The sequence below is a fragment of the Eucyclogobius newberryi genome, unplaced genomic scaffold (genome assembly GCF_026437365.1).
Source record: "Eucyclogobius newberryi isolate DKJ021-1_F unplaced genomic scaffold, fEucNew1.0.hap1 SCAF_29, whole genome shotgun sequence".
Taxonomy (NCBI): Eukaryota; Metazoa; Chordata; class Actinopteri; order Gobiiformes; family Gobiidae; genus Eucyclogobius; species Eucyclogobius newberryi.
The window spans coordinates 1,079,289-1,105,750 of NW_027315934.1; the positions used below are offsets into that span (position 1 = coordinate 1,079,289).

A 26,462-nucleotide genomic window follows, 5' to 3' on the forward strand; every position below is an offset into this window, starting at 1 on the left:
AATACACATTTGAACTGTGTTTAAGAAAGCGGAAATTATCCACATTATTTTCTGAAACTAGCGCAATTACATTACCAGATTTAACTCTCCATGAATTCATGGAGACAGCATGTTTTACTAAACATTCTAAGCTCAGGTTTGGCGAGACATACCCATACTGGAAGTTGGGAATGTCGCCCAGGCTGCCTCGGCGAGAACTAGAAATTCTAACCCCTAGACCATATGAGAAATATAAAGATCAAGTGTAACAGATTGAATTGTAACATAAGCCTCATTGATGTTTGAGAGGTTAAAGAACAGTGCATAGTTGGGTCACCAGCTTTTAAGCAAGCATTTTTAATATCTAAATGTGCTTGGTTCTGCATGTCATGGAGAGAAGCACATAGCTCGGGATTTGTATCTTTCTTTTGGTTCAGCCAAATAGAGCCAGGTCTTGGTTTTTAATACAGTTTTTTTTAATGGGGTAGGAAGCACTATCAAGCAGCTCTGAGTTTGTGTTGTCCCGCTCCAGAAAATCTGGCTGAGTGCTCTAAGGAGCTAGATTTAAGTTCCAGTCCCTGTGAAGGGATGCTTTCAAGTACAACCGCTGCTACGTTGCATGGAACAGCTAAAGGTTGATTACTGCATATTGCACGCTGCATCCTAAATGGATGGGATTTTTCAATGTCTCTCTTAACAACCCACAGCGTGTCTTATTCATACTGTGGATTCAAGTCTTCCAAAAGGCTGACCACGATGTTCCCATGCCAGGAGTTGAACCCAGGCCACCTGAATGGGCCACTTTGTCTCACCTTCCTGCAGGTAGTGTGGATGGATGAAATAATATTGTTTGAATTTTATAAGTGCTACAAGGTTCAAAGGTAATGCGGGACTGGGAGCTTGCACTGAATCACCACATGTGCTGATTTGAAATATTTAAGTGAAGGTCTCTAAAATTCACTGCAGTGTAATCTGGCCATTAGCAAAGACTACAGTGTCACCTGCTGGGGATTGAACCCAAGACCTCATACATGCTAAGCATGCGCTCTACCACTGAGCTACATCCCCTTCCTTATCAATGCCTTAAAATGATAGACGGATAGATGGACAAAAACAGAACAGATAGAATAGAATCAACAGAAACAGTGACCAGATAGGCAATTCAATTCTTCATTTTTTTTTTGTTTATTCCAATTTGACTGGTTGTGACACAAAGGTTTGTCCCATTGTTACTTTACTTACATGTGCGTCACTTTTTGTGTGTTACAGTAACTTTTTTGGCCTGATCACCCAGTCCACAAGTGTTCCTGTACCTATATATTTACAAATCAAGCACTGTTAAGCAGGTGGCATCCTTTGCTGGTCAGGGGGAAGAGAAAGGTATGTTTCCAGCAGGGTTCTAAGAAATATGAAGCAATGCCAATGGATTTTTTGCCCATCAGCTTGACCACCTGGCCACCACAATACTGCATCTTTGGAAAATTACAGTGAAAGCTTTAGACCAATAAAAAAATCAAGATATGCTTGTCCAGTCAAGAATTGCTGGAAAACATGACTGATCCCAAATGAAGCAAAGTATGCGCTCTACCGCTGACCCACTTTGTCTAGAAATGCTCCAAAAAGAAACACCAACAAACCTGCTAGTCTATAGATGCATAGAAAAGCTAAAGGTTAATTACAAACTTCCGCATGCTGCGCCCTAATTGATGCCATGTTTCTATGCCTCTCTTCACCTCCGTCCAGCTTGAATATAATTGTAACCACAGTGAGTCTTGTACATAATGTAAGCCGGGAGTTGAACCCGGGCCACCTGGATGAGAGCCAGGAATCCTAACCGCTAGACCATATGGGAAGGATTTGAGAAGGTAAGAGCTAATTTAATGGTAAAGAAGATAAGATAAGATAAGATAAGATAAGATAATAAGATAAATACATAAATACCATTGCATGTGATCACAACAGTAATTGCACATGAATATGTGTCATGACGGCACATAGATTGCACATGAATTTCACAGTAATTGCACATGAATTGCACATGGATTCCAACAGCAATTGCACATATGACGGAATTGCACATCAGTATAAGGTTAGGTCAGTATTGCGAGTGTTCAGGACTAACAGTGTTTGTTATAAAGTCTGACAGAAGCAGGAAGGAAAGACCTACGAAACCTTTCCCTCACACAGCGAGGGTGGACTAGTCTCTCACTGAAGCTGCTCTCCAGAGCGGACATAGTGTCCTGCAGGGGATGACACTCATGGTCCAGCATAGATGTGAATCTAGCCAGGACCCTCATGTCCCCCACCTCCTGCACCGAGTCCAGAGCACAGCCCAGGACGGAGCTGGACTTCTTGATGACTTTGTCCAGCCTCTTCCTCTCCCTCTCTGTGATGCTGCTGCTCCAGCAGGCCACACCGTACAGGAGGGCTGATGCCACCACAGAGTCGTAGAAGGTCTTCAGGAGTGGCCCTGTCACTCCAAAAGACCTGAGTCTCCTCAGGAGGTAGAGCCGACTCTGTCTCTTCCTGTACAGTGCGTCTGTGTTATGAGTCCAGTTTGTGGTTCAGATCAACACCCAGGTACTTGTATGAGTCCATTCTCTCAATGTCCCGTCCCTGGATGTTTACTGTTTTTTTTTTTTTTTTTTTTTTTTTATCTTTTATTATCAAAAACATCAAAACAAGTATTTACATATATTTACATGAATGTACAGACAGACATGACACACAAGGGCAGGGGAATGGGATACACAAGGGCAGGGGGAGACGAGACAAAAAATTACAGAAAATCAAACACACAATCATTCTCCAAACATTCTTCAGTGATGGGGGGTGATGCCGTGGTTGGGGTTGATGCCGTGGTTGGGGGGGTTATGCCGGGGTCAGAAGATGATGTCCAGGTTTCCAGAGGGTGTGAGGTGGATCAGGGTGTTGTGGGGGACGAGGTGGGTGATGAACCGGTGCTCTGCTGCCATGTGGAGGTGTCGGAGGTGTGCGGCCAAGAGTCCTTTGAAGATGGGCCAGGGTTCTGCTGTTTTATTGTCACGGAGATGGATGTTCCTGTTGAGATATAATGTGTACCGGCTATGGAGAGGGTTAGTCGGGCGAGATGGGTGTTGGCTACAGAGCGACTCTGTCCGGGACCAAAGAGGAGGAGCCAGACGGAGGGGCATGTGCGCAAGACCCTCACCGCTGTCTGGAACCGCCACAGTCAGGGGCCTGAAAGTCCTCCACGCCTCCAAGAGTTCCCTCTCGAAGGGGGGGAGGCCTTCCAGGACCGAAACAGGGGGCAACAAACACAAATTATAAACACCAAACTTACCTAGACTATTAACAAACTCACCTATATAATCCTTCCATGGAGCATCTACCTCAACGTCTAGAAATTTCCGAATTGTTTTCAGCCGGAAGGCCTTCTTCCTTAACTCTAAATCTGCTAACTTTAAACCTCCCTGATCGTACTCACCTATCATAACCTTATGTGCAATAAAGCCCCTCTCACGATTCCACAAAAAGTGGTTTATCACTAACCTTAATTTGTTAGCATAGACCCCCGGCAGGCCGTACACGGAGAGTGCATGGTTCAACATGGACATGCACAAAGAATTTACAACTAAGACTTTACCTTTTAATGTCAGATTACGACGTCTCCAAAAATTCAAGCGCGCTGTAATTTTCTCGCACAAAGGCGACCAAAGTGCAGTACGACACGCCTCCTCGTCTCTGCCCAGGGGGACGCCGAGGACCTTGTAGGAGTCCCCGGCCTCCCGGAGCTGGACAGGGAGAGGAACAGGCGTGACGCTGCCGCAAAATTTAACCGTGGTTTTATCGAAATTTATTTTGGCCCCTGAAGCGAGGCCATAAACATTGAGCACGTGGAGAGCCTGAACGCCTCTCTCCACGTGTCCTCGTCTCGGAGGATCAGATTCGTGTCATCTGCGTACTGAAAAATTTTGACTTCCCTACCCGCAGGCGTGGTCAGTCCCCTCACCGCCGCGTCCGCCCGCAACATGGCCGCCAAAGGCTCAGCGGCGATGCTGTAGAGGAGCGACGAGAGGGGACAGCCCTGCCTGACTGATCTTTTTAAGGGGAAAGAGTCAATTAGAAACCCGTTGACTTTGACCTTACTGACCGCAAAGGAATAGATGAGCTGTAGCCAATTAACAAACCGTTTGCCGAAACCTAACTTACCTAATACAGTCCAGAGGAACGAATGCTCAACTCTGTCGAACGCCTTGTTAAAGTCTACACTAACGTGAATACCACCGGTCGCGTGCATCTGCCGAAGGAGATATCTCAGAGACAAAACTATGTCTGAGATGTCCCTCCCGGGGACGCTGTAGGCCTGCGAGGGGTGTATGATGGATCCAATCACACGCTTTAACCTACCTGCTAATACCTTTGCTAAAATTTTATAGACTACGTTCAAAAGGCTAATGGGCCTGTAGTTGGCGAGGCTGCTCCTGTCGCCCTTCTTAAAAAGCAGAGTGACGACACTCATCGCAAAACCATCGCCAACTCTACACTCACTCTCAAAATCCTGATATAATAGGAGTAGGATCGGAGCTAACCTGGAAGCGAAACGCTTGAAAAACTCACAGGTTAGTCCGTCCTCTCCGGGGCTTTTTCCTGTATTTAAACTCTTGACTGCAGCCTCTATCTCCATGAGAGACAGAGGCGCGTCGCACAGCTCCCTATCCTCCCTGCTCAGTTTGCGCTCCAGAGCACCTACAGCCTGGTCTAAAGCCTGCTCTGCCACTCCGTCTGAACTAAAAAGCCTACTATAGAAATCCTGCGCTGTCTCTAAAACCTCACTTACCTCGGAAACAATCTTACCTGTCTTCTCTATCAACTTATCTATGTGCATCTTTCCCTGTGTAGCCTTCTCACAGCCGAAGAAGAACGCTGTCGAGCGTTCTCCTTCGACTGTGTGTCTGGCTTTTGCCCTCAAAATTGCACCCTGACACCTACTTACCTCCAGCTGCTCCAGCTCAGCGCGCACCACCAGGTACTCTGGATCCACAGGGCCAGTGGTGGAAGCTGCGCCCTGGTCCAGGACCTGCAGGCGCTGGCGGAGAGCGGTCTCCCTCCTGGTCGACAGCCACGCCTTGTGTTTGCTGTAATTGACACAGAGCTTTTTAATGCGTGTTTTTGCCGTCGGCCACCAATCGACCACGCTGTCGATCAGCTCCAGCTCCATGTCAAATACATCAAACAAAAAGTCCATTTTCCTACAAAAAGTTTCATCACCGAGGATGGAGCTGTTTAGGACCCACAGTCCTCCATTCCTCGGTGATGAAACTAACCCAAAATAAATATCTAAAGTGGAGTGATCACTCAAGCCTGACCACTTGTAGGAAGCACCACTGACTCTCTGTGCCAGGTCTGAGGAGGCAAAACAGAGGTCAATGCGGGACTGCTTCAGGACGCCCTGCCACCTGGAGAAATCCTTCAGGAAGGGGTGGACGAACCGCCACACCTCCGTCAGGTTCCTGCTGGCGGCTTCTTCCAACAGGGCTGTCCTGGCAGTGCTGTTTTTAAAAGAGTTGTTAATGCCGATGTCTGTCTTGCAAAGTGTTGTATTAAAGTCACCGATTATGATTGTATTGTCGTTTGCAAAGCGAAATATTTTTTTGAAGAATTGCCTCCTCAGACCATCATCGTTCGGGGCGTAGATATTAATTAGTCTGAACTTCACTGTGTCCGTGAAGTCCAGGACCAGGAAGGAGCCCTCTGGGTCGGCGTGTACCAGGGTGGGTTGGCCTAAGACACCAGGCCTCACCACCGTGGCCACATCGCGCGAGCACGCCGTGCCCAGGGCCCAAAATACAGAGCCTACTCCCACGTTCCGCACTCGTTGCGCGTGGCTGACATCCCAATGCGTTTCTTGGATGCAGAGCACGTCCCACTTGGAAAAGTGTAACGCGCTCTGCATCCGCACTGGGCTCCGCAGGCCGCCTGCGTTCCAAGAGGACAAGGAGAACGCCATTAAGAGGAGACTTTGGAGGATACAACCCATCTTTTATTTCGACTTCTTTTTGGCGCCCGTCGCATCTGACTCCCACACTCTTTTTCTGACTTCACGGGTGGAGAAATCCATGAAGTCATCATTAAAAACAGTCTCAAGCTCACCTCGTGGGGCAGAGCTGCGTGTGGAGGATGGTGGGTTGATGGAGCTTTCTGCTGGCGCTTTTGATGTGGCTGGAATGGAGGAGGCGGAGGAGGTGGAGCCGCTCTGAGCAGCAGCGCCCTCTCCATCTCCTGCCACCTGCTTCCTGCGTCTTGTCCCTTTCTTTTCCTTCTTCTCCACCTGTCCCCTCTTACCACCGTCCGACTGGAGCTTGGGATCATCACCCAGCCCTGTGGTGATGTCCCCCCCTTTGGAGGTAAGATGCGGGGCCTGTCCCGCACCCATCCTCCTCCCGGGTTCAGCCTCTGCCTCCACGGGCTTAGGAGTTGGACCCTCACGAGTCCCTTCCCTCTGGTCAGGAGGAGCAGTTTGTCCTGCTCCCACCTTCCCAGACGCCAGCGCTGAGCCGAGCACCATCTCCAGTGCGACGGGCGCCTCCTCGTCTGAGGAGTCAGAGGAGCAAGAGGAGCCGAACACCTCTGGCTCCCCTGACTCCTCCACAGCCTCCTCCTCCAAAACCTCCTCTACTTCGGAGAGAGCAGTTGCGGGCACGTTCTGGGCCACGTCACTGCTCTCTCCTCCAATGGCGTCCTCCCTGTCCTCCCCTCTGTCCTCCCCTCTGTCCTCCTCTCTGTCACCCGCACCACACGGACATAAGTGGCGGAACATGCGGCACTCTCTGCACTTCGGGGCCCACTGCGCGACACACTCGCGCGCGTAATGCCCCTGGCTCCCGCAGTTGCGGCACAGAAAGTCAGGGCACTCCCTCAGAATATGGCCAGGCTGGAGACACCCCCTACACACCCGCACCTGCCTGTCGTGTATTACCCTGAAGTACTCGGGGCCCCCCGCGGTGTCAAACCTGACAGAATACGGTAAGGACTGCACCGTGTCCGTGAACCTTACCCGTACAAACCTGGTGCCGTCCGCCATGTTCGTCCCCGGCCACATTCTCCTCCTCACCTCGGAGACCGCAGAGACCCCCCAGGCGTAGAGCTTGGCCAGGATCTCCTCGTCCTCGATATAAGCCGGCAGCCCCATGAAGGACATGACCAGCTCATCAACCGAGATGTCACGGGCGTGAACCCTGACTCCTCCAATGCAGTACCCATCCAGGAGCCGCTCCTTCGCTTTGGTGGTACTGACGGTTACTTCATATTTGTCCTTTGAGATGAGTCTGCACGCTACTATGGAGCCGCACACCTCCTGAGTTGATTTCAAAAAAGCTAGTGGCGTGATTTGTGCTCCCTCCGTTAGTTCCAATACCACAGTGAGTTCTTTCATAAATGTCATCCTTCTTTCTTTGTTCTTTCTATTATTTACTGATTCTTTCAAACTTTGTCTTGCCTTTGTCGTGTCCATTCCAGTGTCCGATGCCGTGTTGTCCGTCCTTTGAGCCATGCTCACAAAAAAACAAAAAATCCACCTCCCAGTAAGTTTACTGGGAGGGGAACAAACAAAAAAACTGAAAAAAGTAAATGAAAATGATCAAAATAACGATTAAAAACTCCAAAAAACTCCCAAACCTCCAGCTCCAGACCATGCAGCACACCACAAATTGCACGCACCTCAAAAAGGCGAAATCTACGAGGTAACATTGGTCACTGAATATCTAGCTGAAACAGGTGGAGTAGCATTTAAGAGGCGCTGTGGCTGTCTAGTAAACAGGACATCCTGGGTTCAAATCCCAGCAGTGCCTTCATGATAGCCTTTCAAGCAAATCAGTTGTTTACATGTACAGAAAAACTTATCACCCGAAAGAGCTCTTTTACATTTTGCAATTAGAGATTGAAAAGTATCCCTGAATAAACAGAGTAAATGCACTCTTTTCACTCCTTGTTTCTCAGTTTGATGGTAAGGATTGATTGATGTAGACTGTTTTCGGATGACTGTTTTGCTTTTGTGAAAAAGGGGAATCAGACAAAAGTTGCAAAGGCATTCAAAGGCTGTGAGTTCGAGACCCACCAGAGTCACTGTTGTAACCCCTGTTATCTACATTGGTAAATAGGAAAGCCTGCTTGTGTTATTAACTGATGAAAGGAACTGCTAAACTTGGTTCAATTACCACAGAATCCCAGTGTGCTATAGGCTGGCCACTGCTTGGTAGGAGTTTCCCGTACGTGAGTGACTGTTCCTTCCTTCCTTCACGCCCCGCTCAACCTCGTCTTCTTCTAAAGAGCTTGGCGCTGTCATCAGAAGCTTTGGTCTTACTCAGCACCTGAGTGGCCCCACAGAGGGCAAATGGCACACTCTGGACCTGCTAATGACAAAGCGGGTTAATATTTCAAATTACAGTGTGGTAAATGTTACTTTGTCTGATGGTTTCTGTATTTCTCCAGGTGCAATGAGTTTGCAGTGTTCTTTGCAAGACTCATTTCAGAACATTAATAATACCATTATTTGCAGATAACAAGCACGCAGCCAACTAGACAACTGGAGTTAACCCATTTTGCATTTGTGGCTGACAAAACTTTCCAAGAGATCACCACAAGTCTGAGTTCCACTACATGCTGCCTTTATGCATTGCCTACTAGATTTTTAAAGTCTATGGTGAGCGGTCTGTTGGCTCCAATCAATGAAAAAGTCAACATGTTGCTTGGATCTGGAATTTTCCCAAGAGCCTTAAAACTGCAGTCATTAAGCCTCTCTTAAAGAAGAGCAGTCTTGATGCCACAGTGCTAAATAAATACCGGCCCATCTCAAACCTACTACTACTCAGTTGTCCATTCAAGCATGCAAATTATTTACAACGACAGAAAATGCGCTGCTGTTACAAATTGGAATAAGAGATGGAAAAGTATCCCTGCACACACAGATTAACTGCACTCTTTTCACTTTTTGATTCTCAGTTTGTTGGCAAGGAATGACTGATGTAGACCCATTTTGGATGAATACCGTGTTTTGCGTTTGTGGAAATGAGCATCATGGAAGGATGTATGGGCTCTGTGGCGCAATGGATAGCGCATTGGACTTCTAGGCATAATTTGCAAGGGGATTCAAAGGTCGCTAATGGTGAGAGTACATGGTTGTTTTTTACAATGGAAAGTCTGCTCGCTTTACTATCTGATGAAAGGCACTGCTGAACGAGGTTCAATTGCCAAGTGTGCTTGAAAAAGTAAGCAAATACATCGGCATTATGTCAAATAACATTATCTTGCAATTTTTCCTCAACATCCAGATCAACTGCAGTATATTGAGTGCGCAATAAATTGGCGAGAGTCGATTGATTGAGAGACTTCCAGTTTTTTTATAGCTACATTGGTACAGGGGATTTAGCTCAAAGGTAGAACGATTGATGCCCTCGCTCGCCATTAAACACAGTTGATTGGACAGGGGCTGAACTTTCGAAAGTTGCTGGCTCGCTTTTTTCAAGATTGTTTGCACTGTTTGCAATCCTTGTTTCCCATTTTTGTGGCAAGGGATGATTGATGTTAAGACTTGTAGCTTTGGATCACCGTTATCCGTCTAGGGAGCATTCTGCGGTTCAATGGTGTAATGGTTTGCGCACTTTGAATCCAGCAATCCGAGTTCAAATCTCAGTGGAACCTTGAGTGCCCCGAGAGTAGCGTTACTCTTTTGAAAAAGTGCAGAAACATGAAGAATCTTTGGGTAAAATCTGTGCTTACCCCCTGAAAGGAGCCAACCAAAGCATACAAACTAAACAAAGCTGTTAAAATCTGGAGCTGGTTTTCTTATGACCAAGCTTATGATTCAACGCCTGGATTACAAAAGGCGTAAACGTTTCACCGCATTGCAAAAGAAAATCAAATGAAAAGCATTGATGTGTTGAAGGAATCCTTTGACTTGGAGAGACAGGACTTTTATAGGACTTATTATAAGCAAGAAATGAAACAAAGAAATGACCACTATAATCCTCTGACAGTAATCTTTGTTGAAACCAATCAATCAGAACTTGCGAGGGGAATCATTTCTAAATGATCTCAATGCATTGGTAATCTGGACAACGTTCTGCTGAGTATATTCTAAACCAATGGGAACGAGAAGTTAACCTGGTTTTGTCTGACCAAGAGTGTGGAAATGTAGGAACAGCCCTGAGGAAGACCACAAAATCACATGCCTGAAGGGGAAAAATATGTTTTTTTCACCACACCATGTCAAAGTGTCCATTATTCACAAGGAAATGCTAACTGCTGGAGAACCCAGCAGGCAAACCACTATCAGGTGTTTTGGGGCTGTGCTGTTGCTCAAAAATAATGGACTGAAATTCAAAGGGCACTGCAGACTGTTTTTGACTTTTCCATCCCACTCAAATTAAAAACTATGTACTTGGGCCTCAACACTCCTGCCATGGACACAATAAATGGATACCCTTGGAACATACTTTTGGCTGTAGAGAAAAAGGCCATCACAAAGAAATGCTCGACACCAACCACGCCAACGATCAAAGACTTGACTGACATAGTAACAGACATTAGACATTGGATGAATGGAAAACAGTGACATTCAGGCTTAATTTGGATAAGCACTAATTTGATCGACTTTGGACCAAGTAGGACCCCTATTTTCATTTAAATGTGATTTTGTTTTTATTTTATGTTTAGTGCTATTTATGTTCTTTTTATTTCGATTTTTGCTCCCTGGTCGTGTCCTGTATTGTTTTTATTTTTAATCAAAAGAAAAGAAAAAAGGACACACAGAACTAGTTCATTTTCTCGCTACGTTATGCCACACGTTTCGCTCCCTTGCCTAAATTTTTGAAAAAGTAGCCGAAATAGTTGGGAGAGCGTTAGACTGAAGATCTAAAGGTCCCTGGTTCAATCCCGGGTTTGGGCATGTGTACCTGAATGTTAGTCTTTGCTCAAAAATACAATGAATAGGAATGCTGGGTCTATTGGATATTTTGCGAGATCAGGACATAAATGGCATGGAAAGGATCTATAAAACATAAACAGCAAGCTTTCATTGGAACATTGTTAGCATGAACATGTTTGGTAACATGTTTGGTTTCGCTGAATGTTGTACCCAAGACCTTCTGCGTGTAGGGCAGATGTGATGACCACCACACAATGAAACCATGAAGCAGAAGTTTGCCTACTTCAATGCTGCTCTCTTTGATATAGCCCAATGATCAAATGTCATACTTATTTTCAAAACAGGACATCCTGTAGAAAGGTGTGGTTCAACGGTATAGCGGCTAGCGCTCTGAATCCAGAGTTTTTCTTCATTTTTAATTGCAATTAGAGGGTTAAACCTTTTATGGGTATGTCAAGATTCTCGCCTCTGTGGCGCAATCGGCTAGCGCGTTCTGCTGGTAGGCGAAAAGTTGGTGGTTCGAGCCCACCCAGGGACGACTGCTCACCTTGCCAGAGCAAGCAAGAAATACAATCCCAGAAGTAACCACTGTATGTAATTATGTAAGGAAACCAGGAAATCATTACGGCGCTGGGGCTTCCTTGGTCAAAGGGCCTGTTTAGTAAACAGGAAATGCCTACTCTTTTGTCTATGAAAAATATTTACAAGGAGAGTAAAGCCCACAAGAAGAGCCCTCAAACCCATACCTTTCTCCCTCAAGTTTACTGCTGCTACACTTTGCATTAAGAGAGGGAAAAGTATTGCTGCACATCAAGATTGTTTGCACTGTTTGCACTCCTTGTTTCTCATTTTTTTGGCAAGGGATGATTGATGTAAAGACTTGTAGCTTTGGATCACCGTTATCCGTCCAGGGAGCATTTTGCGGTTCCATGGTGTAATGGTTAGCACACTTTGAATCCAGCGATCCGAGTTCAAATCTCAGTGGAACCTTGAGTGCCCCGAGAGTAGCGTTACTCTTTTGAAAAAGTGCAGAAACATGAAGAATCTTTGGGTAAAATCTGTGCTTACCCCCTGAAAGGAGCCAACCAAAGCATACAAACTAAACAAAGCTGTTAAAATCTGGAGCTGGTTTTCTTATGACCAAGCTTATGATTCAACGCCTGGATTACAAAAGGCGTAAACGTTTCACCGCATTGCAAAAGAAACTCAAATGAAAAGCATTGATGTGTTGAAGGAATCCTTTGACTTGGAGAGACAGGACTTTTATAGGACTTATTATAAGCAAGAAATGAAACAAAGAAATGACCACTATAATCCTCTGACAGTAATCTTTGTTGAAGCCAATCAATCAGAACTTGCGAGGGAAGAAGAAGAAGAAGAAGAAGAAGAAGAAGAAGAAGAAGAAGAAGAAGAAGAAGGCGGCGGCGGCGGCGGCGACGACGAACACCTTATGCTCTCTAAACGCGGGGAAATCTCGTGGACCTCCAAGCCGTCGCTTGAGAGGCAAGGCGAGGAGGAGGAGAAGTAGGAGTAGACAAGTTGGCGCCCATCAGGGAGCTGTGGGACTTGTGGTGCAAGCGACTGCCGCTCATGTACAATCCGGGATCCAAGGTCACCGTAGACGAGAGGCTGGTTTCGTTTAGAGGTGATTTTTTTTATTTAAACAAATGGAGAAAAAAAAAGAGAAAATAATAATAATCAATAAATCAATAAATCAATAAATCAATAAATCAATAAATTAATAAATTAATAAATTAATAAATCAATAAATCATGAAAAGTAAATTCAAATTAAATAATATTTGTTGTTCTTGTGTTCTTGTTTTTCCTTCATTATTTTTTTTTATTTTTTTTCCCCTTCTTCTTCTTCTTCTTCTTCTTCTTCTTCTTCTTCTTCTTCTTCTTCTTCTTCTTCTTCTTCTTCTTCTTCTTCTTCTTCTTCTTCTTCTTCTTCCTTCTTCTTTCTTCTTCTTTCTTCGTTCTTCTTTCTTCTTTGACAGGTCGCTGCCCCTTCCCTCAAAGCCGGCGAAGTACGGAATCAAGCTGTGGGTCGCGTGCGACTCGCTGTCCAGTTACGCCTGGAAGATGCAGGTCTACACCGGGAAATCCGATAAGCGCGCGCCTCCGGAGAAGAACCTGGCCACGCGGGTCGTGCTCGATCTCACCGAGGGACTGGGAAGGGGGGCCGGGGGGGGCGCAACGTCACGTGCGACAACTTCTTCACCTCGTACGAGCTCGCCCGCAGGCTATTCTTCGAGAGGGACGGCCTCACCCTGCTGGGGACGCTGCGCGCCAACAGGAGCGAGTTCCCGCGGGAACTGGTCGACACGAAGCGCAGGGCGATCGCGTCTTCCGTCTCGTGTTCACGTTGGGCGAGACCGCGCCGGGGACCTCTTCCAACGGCTACGGCAACGAACGGAGTCCCCTCGGTCGCCTTGGTCTCCTACCTGGCGAAGAAGAGCAAGAACTTGCAGATCCTCACCACGGTGCGGCGCCACCTACGGAGACGGCAATCGCGGCGGCGGCGAGCCTCCTCCTCCGAGCAAACCGGCGGCCGTGCTGCATTACAATCGCACCAAGGGAGGCGTGGACAACCTGGACAAGGTGACAGGTACCTACAGCTGCAGGAGGAAAACCTGCCGGTGGGCCCTCGTCCTGTTCCACAACATGATCGACGTGTCCGCGTACAATGCTTTCGTCCTGTGGCGGGAGCTGAACCTGATGTGGATGGTCGGCAAACGCCACAGACGCAGGCTGTTCATGGAGCAGCTGGGGAGCGCGCTCGTCGCGCCTCGTATACGCGGGAGGGAGGAGGAAGGGAGGGGGAGGGGGAGGGGGGGGGATGACCTGGCGTCATCGGGGACATCTCGGGAGAGGGGAGAAGAGAGGGGAGAGGAGAGGGGAGAGAGGGGGGGAGGAGGAGGAGGAAGAGAACCCGCTGCTGTACCCGCGAAGAGGAAGTGGTGCCGAATATGCCCCAGGAGCAAGGACACTAAAACGACGAACGTGTACCGAGGGTGCCTCGTACACGTGTGTGGCGAGTGCGCCCCCAGCTACTGCCCGCGCTGCGCTCGGACCTAAGTATCTGTCGACCTTACGATCGCTGCCGTTGCCGCCGTTGCCTTGCCGCCGCCAAAAATTTCCTGTGTTGTGTTTTTTTTATTTTTTATATTTGTCCAAGAAGCTTATACCAGGAATGGGATCCGAACCCACGAGGGCCACCGCCCGTCGGATCTTGAGTCCGAAGCCTTAACCGCTCGGCCATCCTGGTGAAAGCCTATAATGGCGTTGCTCGCTTGTAAAAGGGGTGTCGGTCGGTCGGTCGGTCGCCGCCGCCGCCACGCTACTATTTTGAATAAAGAATGCGACAACGCCGAAAAGAGAAAAATAATATATAGATATTTTTTTAAATGCTATTGTGTCAATTTTTATTTTATTTTAAATAATAAGGATGAAAAAAAAAAAAAAAAATTATGTCCTTACGATGAAGAAGTAGAGTGAAAGAGAGAGAAAGAGAAAGAGAGAGAGAGAGAGAGAGAGAGAGAGAGAGAGAGAGAGAGAGAGAGAGAGAAGATAAAACGGGCGCGTGCGCAATTGCGACACCTGCAGGTCAAGCCGGGGAGGTGGCATGGCTTACTAATGATAATACTTACAGGGGGCGGTGTATCAGCGTATCGTTGTGGCCGAGCGGTTAAGGCGACGGACTCCATATCCATTGGGAGTTTACCCTGCGTTTCAAAAATGCTACTCGAACCTGTTAGTCGATATTCATTGACCAATTTTACCTCGTAGACTTTGCCTGCAATTGCTCTTCCAATCGTCCCTGGGTGGGCTCGAACCACCAACCTCCCGGTTAACAGCAGAGCGCGAATTGCGACTCTACAAGCCGCAATATCTTTTTTTTTTTTTAAAGCGAGCCAGCAACATTCGAAAGTTCAGCCCCTGTCCAATCAACTGTGTTTAATGGAGAGCGAGGGCATCAATCTTTCTACCTTTAAGCTAAATCCCCTGTACCAATGTAGCTATAAAAAAACTGGAAGTTTTTCAATCAATCGACTCTCGCCAATTTATTGCGCACTCAATATACTGCAGTTAATCTGGATATTGAGGAAAAATTGCAAGATAATGTTATTTGACATAATGCCGATGTATTTGCTTACTTTTTCAAGCACACTTGGCAATTGAACCTCGTTCAGCAGTGCCTTTCATCAGATAGTAAAGCGAGCAGACTTTCCATTGTAAAAAACAAATATGTTCTCTCACCATTAGCGACTCATTGCGCCACAGAGCCCATACATCCTTCCATGATGCTCATTTCCACAAACGCAAAACACGGTTTTCATCCAAAATGGGTCCACATCAGTCATTCCTTGCCAACAAACTGAGAATCAAAAAGTGGACTGCTTGCCATTACAACCCTTGAAATCTTGGTCATAAATTTTCTTCTGTTTGAACCGAAAGAAGAAGAATTAAACCCTCTGTAACAATGAGATTGCAACTATTTCACTCAATTCTCATCACCTGTTAAAGTCATCTCTTTATATGTACTCTACATAAATGGAAAGACTTCATCTAGTGTAAGGTTGCCAAAGCATTTACTTTGTACTGATTTTTGGAACGTTATCTTCGAGATAAGGGAGCTCAATGTCAGCATCGCTGAAATGTCCAAGGTGTCAGGGTCAAGGTAAACTCCTACCTAAGCGTAAGCAAATTTGGTCTACAAGTGGAGGAATGGGTTCTAATCCCACTCCTGACAATGGGTTTGTCCTATATTTGACCTCATTGCAAGTGTAGGGGAATGGAGATGGACATTCCACGGCCAGATAACAGAAAATCTCTCTTTGAACATTGGGGGGTTTTCTTTCTCCCTCTCTCCCTCACCGCAGGGAGCCGCTGTGACTTTGGCGATAACAGACCTTCTCCCCCACAGTCTTACAGGAGGACGCCCCGATGAAAACTATGTTTTATGTGATTATGCCATGAATGTTTGTCCGAATCAACTCCGTACACCTCATGTTTCACCTTGTGTTACGTATTTTTCCACTGTTTAAGGTTTTATATTCCCAATGCTTTAACTCGAGTGCCCATCACAGGTGAAAGAAGATGTAAAATGTATCTACCTCAAGGAATAATGTGCACAAACTGCCAAAAGTGTTTAACGTGTCGTCGCAGTAGCGCCCGCCCCTTTCGCTCCCAGCGTGCCCTGCGGCGCTAGGTGACAAAAAGACGCTCCGAGCTTGGAACGCTCTCTTCTCCTCTCTTCTCTTCTTGCTCTCTTCTTCCTTTTTTTTTGTTCAAGCCTTTGTCTATCTCTTTGAAGCCGTCTCCACGGACGAGCCTGTTTACTTTTCCTTTGTCTCAACAAAGCGTCCGCCACGTGGGTCGACAAGACTAGGCCAGCCTCATCGCCCCCCTGAACTCTGAAAACACCTGGAAACACCTGGAACTAAGCTTAAGCGCTAAACCGGACAGAGACTTTCTTTTCTACTTCGCTTCTACTATTTTTGAAGTAATCTACGCCGTTTACGTGGATCAGCGCTACGTTCTCATCTGAGTAAAGGCCGCGTGAGGAGCTAACACGCAGCTAAAGCGTTCTACCGCTAAGGAACTCCCGGACATCGCCACGCGCCACCTCGCGCCACCGCTGCCGCCCCGCGTCACGGACATCGCGGCACGCCACTGCCTTCGCCCGCCACACCGCTCCACGCGCCGCCTCGCGCCACCGCTGCCGCCCCGCGTCACGGATATCGCGGCACGCCACTGCCTTCGCCCGCCACACCGCTCCACGCCGCTGCCTCGCCACGGATCTCGTCCGCGGACAAGGACCAGCCGGACCGAGTTCTACAAAATCGTAAGCCGACTTCAGTGTGCGGTTCTTTTGTGGCGTGATTTGGGTAGAACTCAGCTGTTCCTCCTCCCTTAGCTTCTCACTTTCCCTCTTTTTGATATAGATTAGCATAGACACGTTTGATTATCAAAGGCAAAACCCTGGTTTAACATTATCTGCATGAAATCTGCTGTTAAATCTGATATAACATCACCTGTGATTTACCTGTGCGCATTTCTGCTCCGGTGCCCTTTTTGATTGCCCTTTTGATAAATAAACTACACGAAAGAGTTATTGACTATTGTTTGTTTGATTAGACTATGCGTAAGTCCCTGAATCGTGAAACACCCTTCAGACCTTTTAACGAGCGCGATTAAGGACCGTATCTTAGCTTTTTGGGTTTTACCCTGGTGCCCCGTCTTGTCTCGTTTCTGCTAAGAAATCTTCCTTAATCGTAAACTGAATACCTGTAGTTTGAGACCCTACACAAGGATGTGAATAGCCTGTTGGCTCCTGCTTCACTAAAGGTTCTATATCCATTCAATACACAGCTTTCTTGGATGCACTACTGCTGTTACGGCTCTCGACTGACATCTCAATTGCAATAGACTTTAAAACGAAGCATTAGCTTGATGTGGACTTTTAAAGGACGCAGTAGTTTGATGTGACAACAACCACATCAAACTCCTTTAAAAAGAGACAGCAGTTTGATGTGTTTTTTTACCAAAGTATAGGTACGGTCATTTGTGCTACTGTAATAACGGATCTGATTCTGTATACTCACAGTTCACATAAATAAAGTGTCAGGATGGCCGAGCGGTCTAAGGTGCCAGACTCAAGGTAAACTCCTTCCTCGCCACAGGGGATTCTGGTCTCTGAATGGAGGCGTGGGTTCAAATCCCACTCCTGACAAAAAAAAAAATATTTCCTTTGGAAAGGAAGCCATTTTTACACCCTAATTTACAAGTACATATGTGTGACAATGGATGAAAAATTTTCGTATTGGCTTAAGATTTCAAATGAAGTGTTACTTCCAATGATGAATTGTGATGTGATGGCCAATCTACTACGTAGATGCTGTACTGTCAAAGCATTGAGTACATTCAGAGTGAACTGTATCATATGTCTTATACTGTAATTGTGACCACTCACTGAGAAATTAAAGTGACAGATTAATTTACCACTTAGTACTGAAAAATTCTGGGTTTTCATTATGACCTTTTTTTGCCTTTTGGACAGCCAGCCTGGCTAGCTCAGTCGGTAGAGCATGAGACTCTTAATCTCAGGGTCGTGGGTTCGAGCCCCACGTTGGGCGGAGTTAATTTTAAGCTTTATGGACTGCTCGCCATTACAACCCGTGAAATCTTGGTCATAAATTTTCTTCTGTTGGAACCGAAAGAAGAAGAATTAAACCCTCTGTAACAATGAGATTTGAACTATTTCACTCAATTCTCATCACCTGTTAAAGTCATCTCTTTATATGGACTGTACATAATTGGAAAGACTTCATCTAGTGTAAGGTTGCCAAAGCATTTACTTTGTACTGATTTTTGGAACGTTATCTTCGAGATAAGAGAGCTCAATGTCAGCATCGCTGAAATGTCCAAGGTGTCAGGGTCAAGGTAAACTCCTACCTAAGCGTAAGCAAATTTGGTCTACAAGTGGAGGAATGGGTTCTAATCCCACTCCTGACAATGGGTTTGTCCTATATTTGACCTCATTGCAAGTGTAGGGGAATGGAGATGGATATTCCACGGCCAGATAACAGAAAAACTCTCTTTGAACATTGGGGGGTTTTCTTTCTCCCTCTCTCCCTCACCGCAGGGAGCCGCTGTGACTTTGGCGATAACAGACCTTCTCCCCCACAGTCTTACAGGAGGACGCCCCGATGAAAACTATGTTTTATGTGATTATGCCATGAATGTTTGTCCGAATCAACTCCGTACACCTCATGTTTCACCTTGTGTTACGTATTTTTCCACTGTTTAAGGTTTTATATTCCCAATGCTTTAACTCGAGTGCCCATCACAGGTGAAAGAAGATGTAAAATGTATCTACCTCAAGGAATAATGTGCACAAACTGCCAAAAGTGTTTAACGTGTCGTCGCAGTAGCGCCCGCCCCTTTCGCTCCCAGCGTGCCCTGCGGCACTAGGTGACAAAAAGACCCTCCGAGCTTGGAACGCTCTCTTCTCCTCTCTTCTCTTCTTGCTCTCTTCTTCCTTTTTTTTTGTTCAAGCCTTTGTCTATCTCTTTGAAGCCGTCTCCACGGACGAGCCTGTTTACTTTTCCTTTGTCTCAACAAAGCGTCCGCCACGTGGGTCGACAAGACTAGGCCAGCCTCATCGCCCCCCTGAACTCTGAAAACACCTGGAAACACCTGGAACTAAGCTTAAGCGCTAAACCTGACAGAGACTTTCTTTTCTACTTCGCTTCTACTATTTTTTAAGTAATCTACGCCGTTTACGTGGATCAGCGCTACGTTCTCATCTGAGTAAAGGCCGCGTGAGGAGCTAACACGCAGCTAAAGCGTTCTACCGCTAAGGAACTCCCGGACATCGCCACGCGCCACCTCGCGCCACCGCTGCCGCCCCGCGTCACGGACATCGCGGCACGCCACTGCCTTCGCCCGCCACACCGCTCCTCGCGCCGCCTCGCGCCACCGCTGCCGCCCCGCATCACGGATATCGCGGCACGCCACTGCCTTCGCCCGCCACACCGCTCCACGCCGCTGCCTCGCCACGGATCTCGTCCGCGGACAAGGACCAGCCGGACCGAGTTCTACAAAATCGTAAGCCGACTTCAGTGTGCGGTTCTTTTGTGGCGGGATTTGGGTAGAACTCAGCTGTTCCTCCTCCCTTAGCTTCTCACTTTCCCTCTTTTTGATATAGATTAGCATAGACACGTTTGATTATCAAAGGCAAAACCCTGGTTTAACATTATCTGCATGAAATCTGCTGTTAAATCTGATATAACATCACCTGTGATTTACCTGTGCGCATTTCTGCTCCGGTGCCCTTTTTGATTGCCCTTTTGATAAATAAACTACACGAAAGAGTTATTGACTATTGTTTGTTTGATTAGACTATGCGTAAGTCCCTGAATCGTGAAACACCCTTCAAACCTTTTAACGAGCGTGATTAAGGACCGTATCTTAGCTTTTTGGGTTTTACCCTGGTGCCCCGTCTTGTCTCGTTTCTGCTAAGAAATCTTCCTTAATCGTAAACTGAATACCTGTAGTTTGAGACCCTACACAAGGATGTGAATAGCCTGTTGGCTCCTGCTTCACTAAAGGTTCTATATCCATTCAATACACAGCTTTCTTGGATGCACTACTGCTGTTACGGCTCTCGACTGACATCTCAATTGCAATGGACTTTAAAAAAAAGCATTAGCTTGATGTGGACTTTTAAAGGACGCAGTAGTTTGATGTAACAACAACCACATCAAACTCCTTTAAAAAGAGACAGCAGTTTGATGTGTTTTTTTACCAAAGTATAGGTACGGTCATTTGTGCTACTGTAATAACGGATCTGATTCTGTATACTCACAGTTCACACAAACTAACCCTTTAAGCGCCAAAGTCGCAGAAATGCGACTTTACCGTACAAGGAAATTTATGAAATAATAGTAGAAAATGAATAACTTCAGTCATTGGTCGGTTCGGTGCAACTTCCTCTTATTAGCCAGGTATGATCCAGGGCAGATCCGGTAAGGAAAAAAGTGGCTGGAGGAAGTACACGTGGCATGCAATTTACAGCAGATTCTGACTCTGAAGGGTATTATCTCCCCGAGAGTGACGATGGATTTCCAAGTGGAGATGAAGGGACTTCGAAACAACGGACAGGTGCAAAGGACAGACGGAGGCAAGGAACCAGTGGAACCAGTGGCTGTAGTAAAACTTGCCCGGTGGATGAGAGCTGGGACATGCTGAGAGAGGTCGAGGTATTTGAGGCATGGATCAAACCTTTTGAAGACCCAGTTGGCTACACAGGAGAGATGGATCTGACGGATGCTAATCCATTTGATATTCTGTCACTCTTTCTGACCGATCAGTTTTGGACTTTCATTACTGATGAGACAAATAGATATGCACATCAGTGTATGGCACCTATGATTCTGAAGCCACATTCAAGATTTCTTGAGTGGTATGATGTATCAGTCACCGAAATGAAAGCTTTCTTCGCTTTGCATCTCTCCATGGGCCTTGTTGAGAAACCTGAAATCGAGGATTACTGGGGAACATTTTGGCTTACACAAACGCCTGGATTTGGAAATGTAATGTCAAGAAACAGATTTGAAATCATTCTTTCGTTCTTTCATTTTGTCAACAATAATGATTATGTGAGAACAGGCGAGCCCGGGCACGATAAACTGTTCAAAGTCCGCCCAATAATAGATTTGATTATTCCCAAATTTGCAGCAGTTTACAGTCCAATCAAGGAGCTTTCTTTAGATGAAATGACAATAGCTTTCAAGGGGAGATCTTCACTAAAATGTTACTCTCCGAATAAACCTGACAAATATGGCTATAGAGTGTATGCCCTGAGTGAAAGCTGTTCAGGGTATGTTTTGCGCTGGTCAATGCACACTGGACAGTACAAAAATAATGCAAGCAACATCAGTGCAACACACGCAGTTGTCCGTGAGTTGGTTTCTCCCTTTACGGGCAAAGGACACGAGATTTACATGGACAGTTACTATACCTCGCCTGTAATTGCAAATGAATTAGCAGATTTGGAAACTGGACTGTGTGGGACGGTAAGGATTACCAGGTTGGGGATGCCAAAATGCCTTGGTAAAAGTGTCTTACAGCTGAAAAAAGGAGATGACCCAGTTTTTTGCAGAAAGGGAAAACTCCTGGCTTGTGCTTGGCACGATACTAAACGTCTCACCATGTTGTCCACAGTCCATGGAAATGATTGTGTTCAGAGGAGGATCCGATCCAAGACAGATGACACTGGCTTCCGTGACATCAAAAGACCTGTATGTGTCGACCAGTACAACGCCTACATGGGTGGAGTGGACACTGCTGACCAGAGGATGAAGACATACCTCTTTCCACACAGGTCCCGGAAATGGTATCATCGCATATTCAATGCCATTATAAGCATAAGTATTGTCAACTCACACATCATATACACCAAATCCACTCCAGGCCCACACAAACCTTTAAAGGTTTACATTCAGAACATTATTGATGCATTACTGGCTGATCACTCCAAAAAACAAGAAAGGCGCTCAAGACCGGAGGGTGAAATGCCACAGAGACTCACAGAGCGTCATTGGCTTTGTCAAGCAGAGGGACGTCCAGACTGCGCCGTGTGCTCTGACCGCTCTCGTACCAAAGGCAGGCGGCAAACAAAGTACAGGTGCCGTCAGTGTGGCGTTGGCCTCTGTGCGGTTCCATGCAACGAGAGATACCATACGCTAAAAAACTTTAAATGCTGTCATTTGGATATGTAAAAGTGCAGGGTACCTTGACCCTGGATGGACATCTTTTCTGTGATGGCTCTCTCCTTTCTTCACTGCTTTCTCCACAACCTGCCTGGCACCAATGATGGATGTATAAGTTGGAAAAATAAAAAAAATGAAAAAAATACATAATAAATACCGTGTTTGTCATCATTTGGTCAGAACTTGTAATCAGGGCCCGAGTTTGAAGATGTGAGCAAAAGGGGTGAAAATGGGTTAAAATGTGAAAAAACACCAAAATGAGCAAAATGAAATAATCCCCCATCATCAGTGCACAGTTTGCCCCCAGAAAAGCACTCCCCTGGGGCCTGGAGGTGATCTGACCACCAGAATATAGTACCATATACCCCTGCTGGACTTAGAAAAAAAACCGAGCTTCCAGCCAATAGTACACTATACCCGAGGGACTCTGTCGTTTTTCGGCAATAGTACACTATACCCGAGGGACTCTGTCGTTTTTCGGCAATAGTACACTATACCCGAGGGACTCTGTCGTTTTTCGGCAATAGTACACTATACCCGAGGGACTCTGTCGTTTTTCGGCAATAGTACACTATGCCCATCGACTCTGTCGTTTTCCCGGGCCGTAGTATGAAGTTGTGAGCAAAAGGGGTGAAAATGGGTTAAAATGTGAAAAAACACCAAAATGAGCTAAATGAAATAATCCCCCATCATCAGTGCACTGTTTGACCCCAGAAAAGCACTCCCCTGGGGCCTGGAGGTGATCTGACCTTCAGAGTATAGCACCATATGCCCCTGAGGGACTTAGAGTAAAAACCGAAATAGTACACTATTCCCGAAAAGACTCTGTCATTTTTCGGCAATAGTACACTATACCCGAGGGACTCTGTCGTTTTTCCGGGCCGTAGTATGAAGTTGTGAGCAAAAGGGGTGAAAATAGATTAAAATGTGAAAAAACACCAAAATGAGCAAAATGAAATAATCCCCCATCATCAGTGCACTGTTTGACCCCAGAAAAGCACTCCCCTGGGGCCTGGAGGTGATCTGACCATCATAGTATAGTACACTATGCCCCTGAGGGACTTAGAGTAAAAACCGAAATAGTACACTATACTCGAAAAATTTCAAAGTGTGGTTAAGAGTACCAAGGGCACGGGCTTCCATGTCAGAGTACCAAGGGCACGGGCTTCCAGGCGGCTGCCCCTAAGGGGTTTAGCCCGCGAGGGGGTGCTTAAGGGTGGGTCCCCGGGTTCGGAGGGAGAGCCTGGTCCCCGGTGGTCATCCCCGGAGTCCCGGAGCCCAGGACCCGGGGAAGAGTGTGCCCGGGTCGGGGCTGAGTCTGGTGGAGTGGGGGGGTGGCCCTGGAGGTGCTCCAGGGGCTCCAGGGGTTCCAGGGGGTGCTCAGTGGGGGCCATGCCCAGCCAGAGTTGCCCTTCCCCGGGGTGAGTCTGGAGGAGTGGGGGGTGGCTCTGGAGGTGCTCCGGGGGTTCCAGGGGGTGCTCGGCGGAGGCCATGCCCAGCCAGAGTGGCCCTTCCCCGGGCAGAGTCTGGGGAGAGTGGGGGGTGGCTCTGGAGGTGCTCCCGGGGCTCCAGGGGTTCCAGGGGGTGCTCAGTGGAGGCCATGCCCAGCCAGAGTGTCCCTTCCCCGGGGTGAGTCTGGGGAGAGTGGGGGGTGGCTCTGGGGGTGCTCCGGGGGCTCCAGGGGGTGCTCGGCGGAGGCCATGCCCAGCCAGAGTGTCCCTTCCCCGCGGTGAGTCTGGAGGAGTGGGGGGTGGCTCTGGAGGTGCTCCGGGGGCTCCAGGGGGTGCTTGGTGGAGACCATGCCCAGCCAGAGTGGCCCTTCCCCGGGGTGAGTCTGGGGAGAGTGGGGGGTGGCTCTGGAGGAGCTCCAGGGGTTCCAGGGGGTGCTCGGCGGAGGCCATGCACAGCCAGAGTGGCCCTTCCCCGGGCATAGTCTGGGGAGAGTGGGGGGTGGCTCTGGAGGTGCTCCGGGGGCTCCAGGGGGTGCTCAGTGGAGGCCATGCCCAGCCAGAGTGGCCCTTCCCCGGGGTGAGTCTGGAGGAGTGGGGGGTGGCTTTGGAGGGGCTCCAGGGGTTCCAGGGGGTGCTCGGCGGAGGCCATGCCCAGCCAGAGTGGCCCTTCCCCGGGCATAGTCTGGGGAGAGTGGGGGGTGGCTCTGGAGGTGCTCCGGGGGCTCCAGGGGGTGCTCAGTGGAGGCCATGCCCAGCCAGAGTGGCCCTTCCCCGGGCATAGTCTGGGGAGAGTGGGGGGTGGCTCTGGAGGTGCTCCGGGGGCTCCAGGGGGTGCTCAGTGGAGGCCATGCCCAGCCAGAGTTGCCCTTCCCCGGGCAGAGTCTGGAGGAGTGGGGGGTGGCTCTGGAGGTGCTCCGGGGGCTCCAGGGGTTCCAGGGGGTGCTCAGTGGGGGCCATGCCCAGCCAGAGTGGCCCTTCCCCGGGCAAAGTCTGGAGGAGTGGGGGGTGGCTCTGGAGGGGATCAAGGGGGTGCTCGGCGGAGGCCATGCCCAGCCAGAGTGGCCCTTCCCCGGGCATAGTCTGGGGAGAGTGAAGGGGGTGGCTCTGGAGGTGCTCCGGGGGCTCCAGGGGGTGCTCAGTGGAGGCCATGCCCAGCCAGAGTGGCCCTTCCCCGGGGTGAGTCTGGAGGAGTGGGGGGTGGCTCTGGAGGAGCTCCAGGGGTTCCAGGGGGTGCTCGGCGGAGGCCATGCCCAGCCAGAGTGGCCCTTCCCCGGGCATAGTCTGGGGAGAGTGGGGGGTGGCTCTGGAGGTGCTCCGGGGGCTCCAGGGGGTGCTCAGTGGAGGCCATGCCCAGCCAGAGTGGCCCTTCCCCGGGCATAGTCTGGGGAGAGTGGGGGGTGGCTTTGGAGGTGCTCCGGGGGCTCCAGGGGGTGCTCAGTGGAGGCCATGCCCAGCCAGAGTGTCCCTTCCCCGGGCAGAGTCTGGAGGAGTGGGGGGTGGCTGTGGAGGTGCTCCGGGGGCTCCAGGGGGTGCTCGGCGGAGGCCATGCCCAGCCAGAGTGGCCCTTCCCCGGGCATAGTCTGGGGAGAGTGGGGGGTGGCTCTGGAGGTGCTCCGGGGGCTCCAGGGGGTGCTCAGTGGAGGCCATGCCCAGCCAGAGTGTCCCTTCCCCGGGGTGAGTCTGGAGGAGTGGGGGGTGGCTCTGGAGGTGCTCCGGGGGGCTCCAGGGGGTGCTTGGTGGAGGCCATGCCCAGCCAGAGTGGCCCTTCCCCGGGCAGAGTCTGGGGAGAGTGGGGGGGGTGGCTCTGGGGGTGCTCCGGGGGCTCCAGGGGGTGCTCGGCGGAGGCCATGCCCAGCCAGAGTGGACCTTCCCCGGGGTGAGTCTGGGGAGAGTGGGGGGTGGCTCTGGAGGGTCTCCGGGGGCTCCAGGGGCTGCTCGGCGGAGGCCATGCCCAGCCAGAGTGTCCCTTCCCCGGGGTGAGTCTGGAGGAGTGGGGGGTGGCTCTGGAGGGTCTCCGGGGGCTCCAGGGGCTCCAGGGGGTGCTCAGCGGAGGCCATGCCCAGCCAGAGTGGCCCTTCCCCGGGGTGAGTCTGGGGAGAGTGGGGGGTGGCTCTGGAGGTGCTCCGGGGGCTCCAGGGGGTGCTCAGTGGAGGCCATGCCCAGCCAGAGTGGCCCTTCCCCGGGGTGAGTTTGGAGGAGTGGGGGGTGGCTCTGGAGGAGCTCCAGGGGTTCCAGGGGGTGCTCAGTGGAGGCCATGCCCAGCCAGAGTGTCCCTTCCCCGGGGTGAGTCTGGGGAGAGTGGGGGGTGGCTCTGGGGGTGCTCCGGGGGCTCCAGGGGGTGCTCGGCGGAGGCCATGCCCAGCCAGAGTGTCCCTTCCCCGGGGTGAGTCTGGAGGAGTGGGGGGTGGCTCTGGAGGTGCTCCGGGGGCTCCAGGGGGTGCTTGGTGGAGACCATGCCCAGCCAGAGTGGCCCTTCCCCGGGGTGAGTCTGGGGAGAGTGGGGGGTGGCTCTGGAGGAGCTCCAGGGGTTCCAGGGGGTGCTCGGCGGAGGCCATGCCCAGCCAGAGTGGCCCTTCCCCGCGCATAGTCTGGGGAGAGTGGGGGGTGGCTCTGGAGGTGCTCCGGGGGCTCCAGGGGGTGCTCAGTGGAGGCCATGCCCAGCCAGAGTGGCCCTTCCCCGGGGTGAGTCTGGAGGAGTGGGGGGTGGCTCTGGAGGGGTTCCAGGGGGTGCTCGGCGGAGGCCATGCCCAGCCAGAGTGGCCCTTCCCCGGGCATAGTCTGGGGAGAGTGGGGGGTGGCTCTGGAGGTGCTCCGGGGGCTCCAGGGGGTGCTCAGTGGAGGCCATGCC

General features: G+C 49.3%; 3 non-coding genes across 3 annotated transcripts; 2 read left to right on the forward strand and 1 right to left on the reverse strand.

Moving 5' to 3' along the window:
• Positions 1-14,069: 14,069 nt before the first annotated feature.
• Positions 14,070-14,152, reverse strand: trnal-caa (transfer RNA leucine (anticodon CAA)). The gene has a single exon. It is a non-coding gene; the product is annotated as a tRNA-Leu (tRNA).
• A 3,358-nt stretch (positions 14,153-17,510) lies between these two features.
• On the forward strand, positions 17,511-17,620 carry trnal-caa (transfer RNA leucine (anticodon CAA)). Its single transcript has 2 exons — positions 17,511-17,548; positions 17,575-17,620. It is a non-coding gene; the product is annotated as a tRNA-Leu (tRNA).
• Positions 17,621-17,950: 330 nt separating this feature from the next.
• trnak-cuu (transfer RNA lysine (anticodon CUU)) lies at positions 17,951-18,023 on the forward strand. The gene has a single exon. It is a non-coding gene; the product is annotated as a tRNA-Lys (tRNA).
• The last annotated feature ends 8,439 nt before the right edge of the window (positions 18,024-26,462 follow it).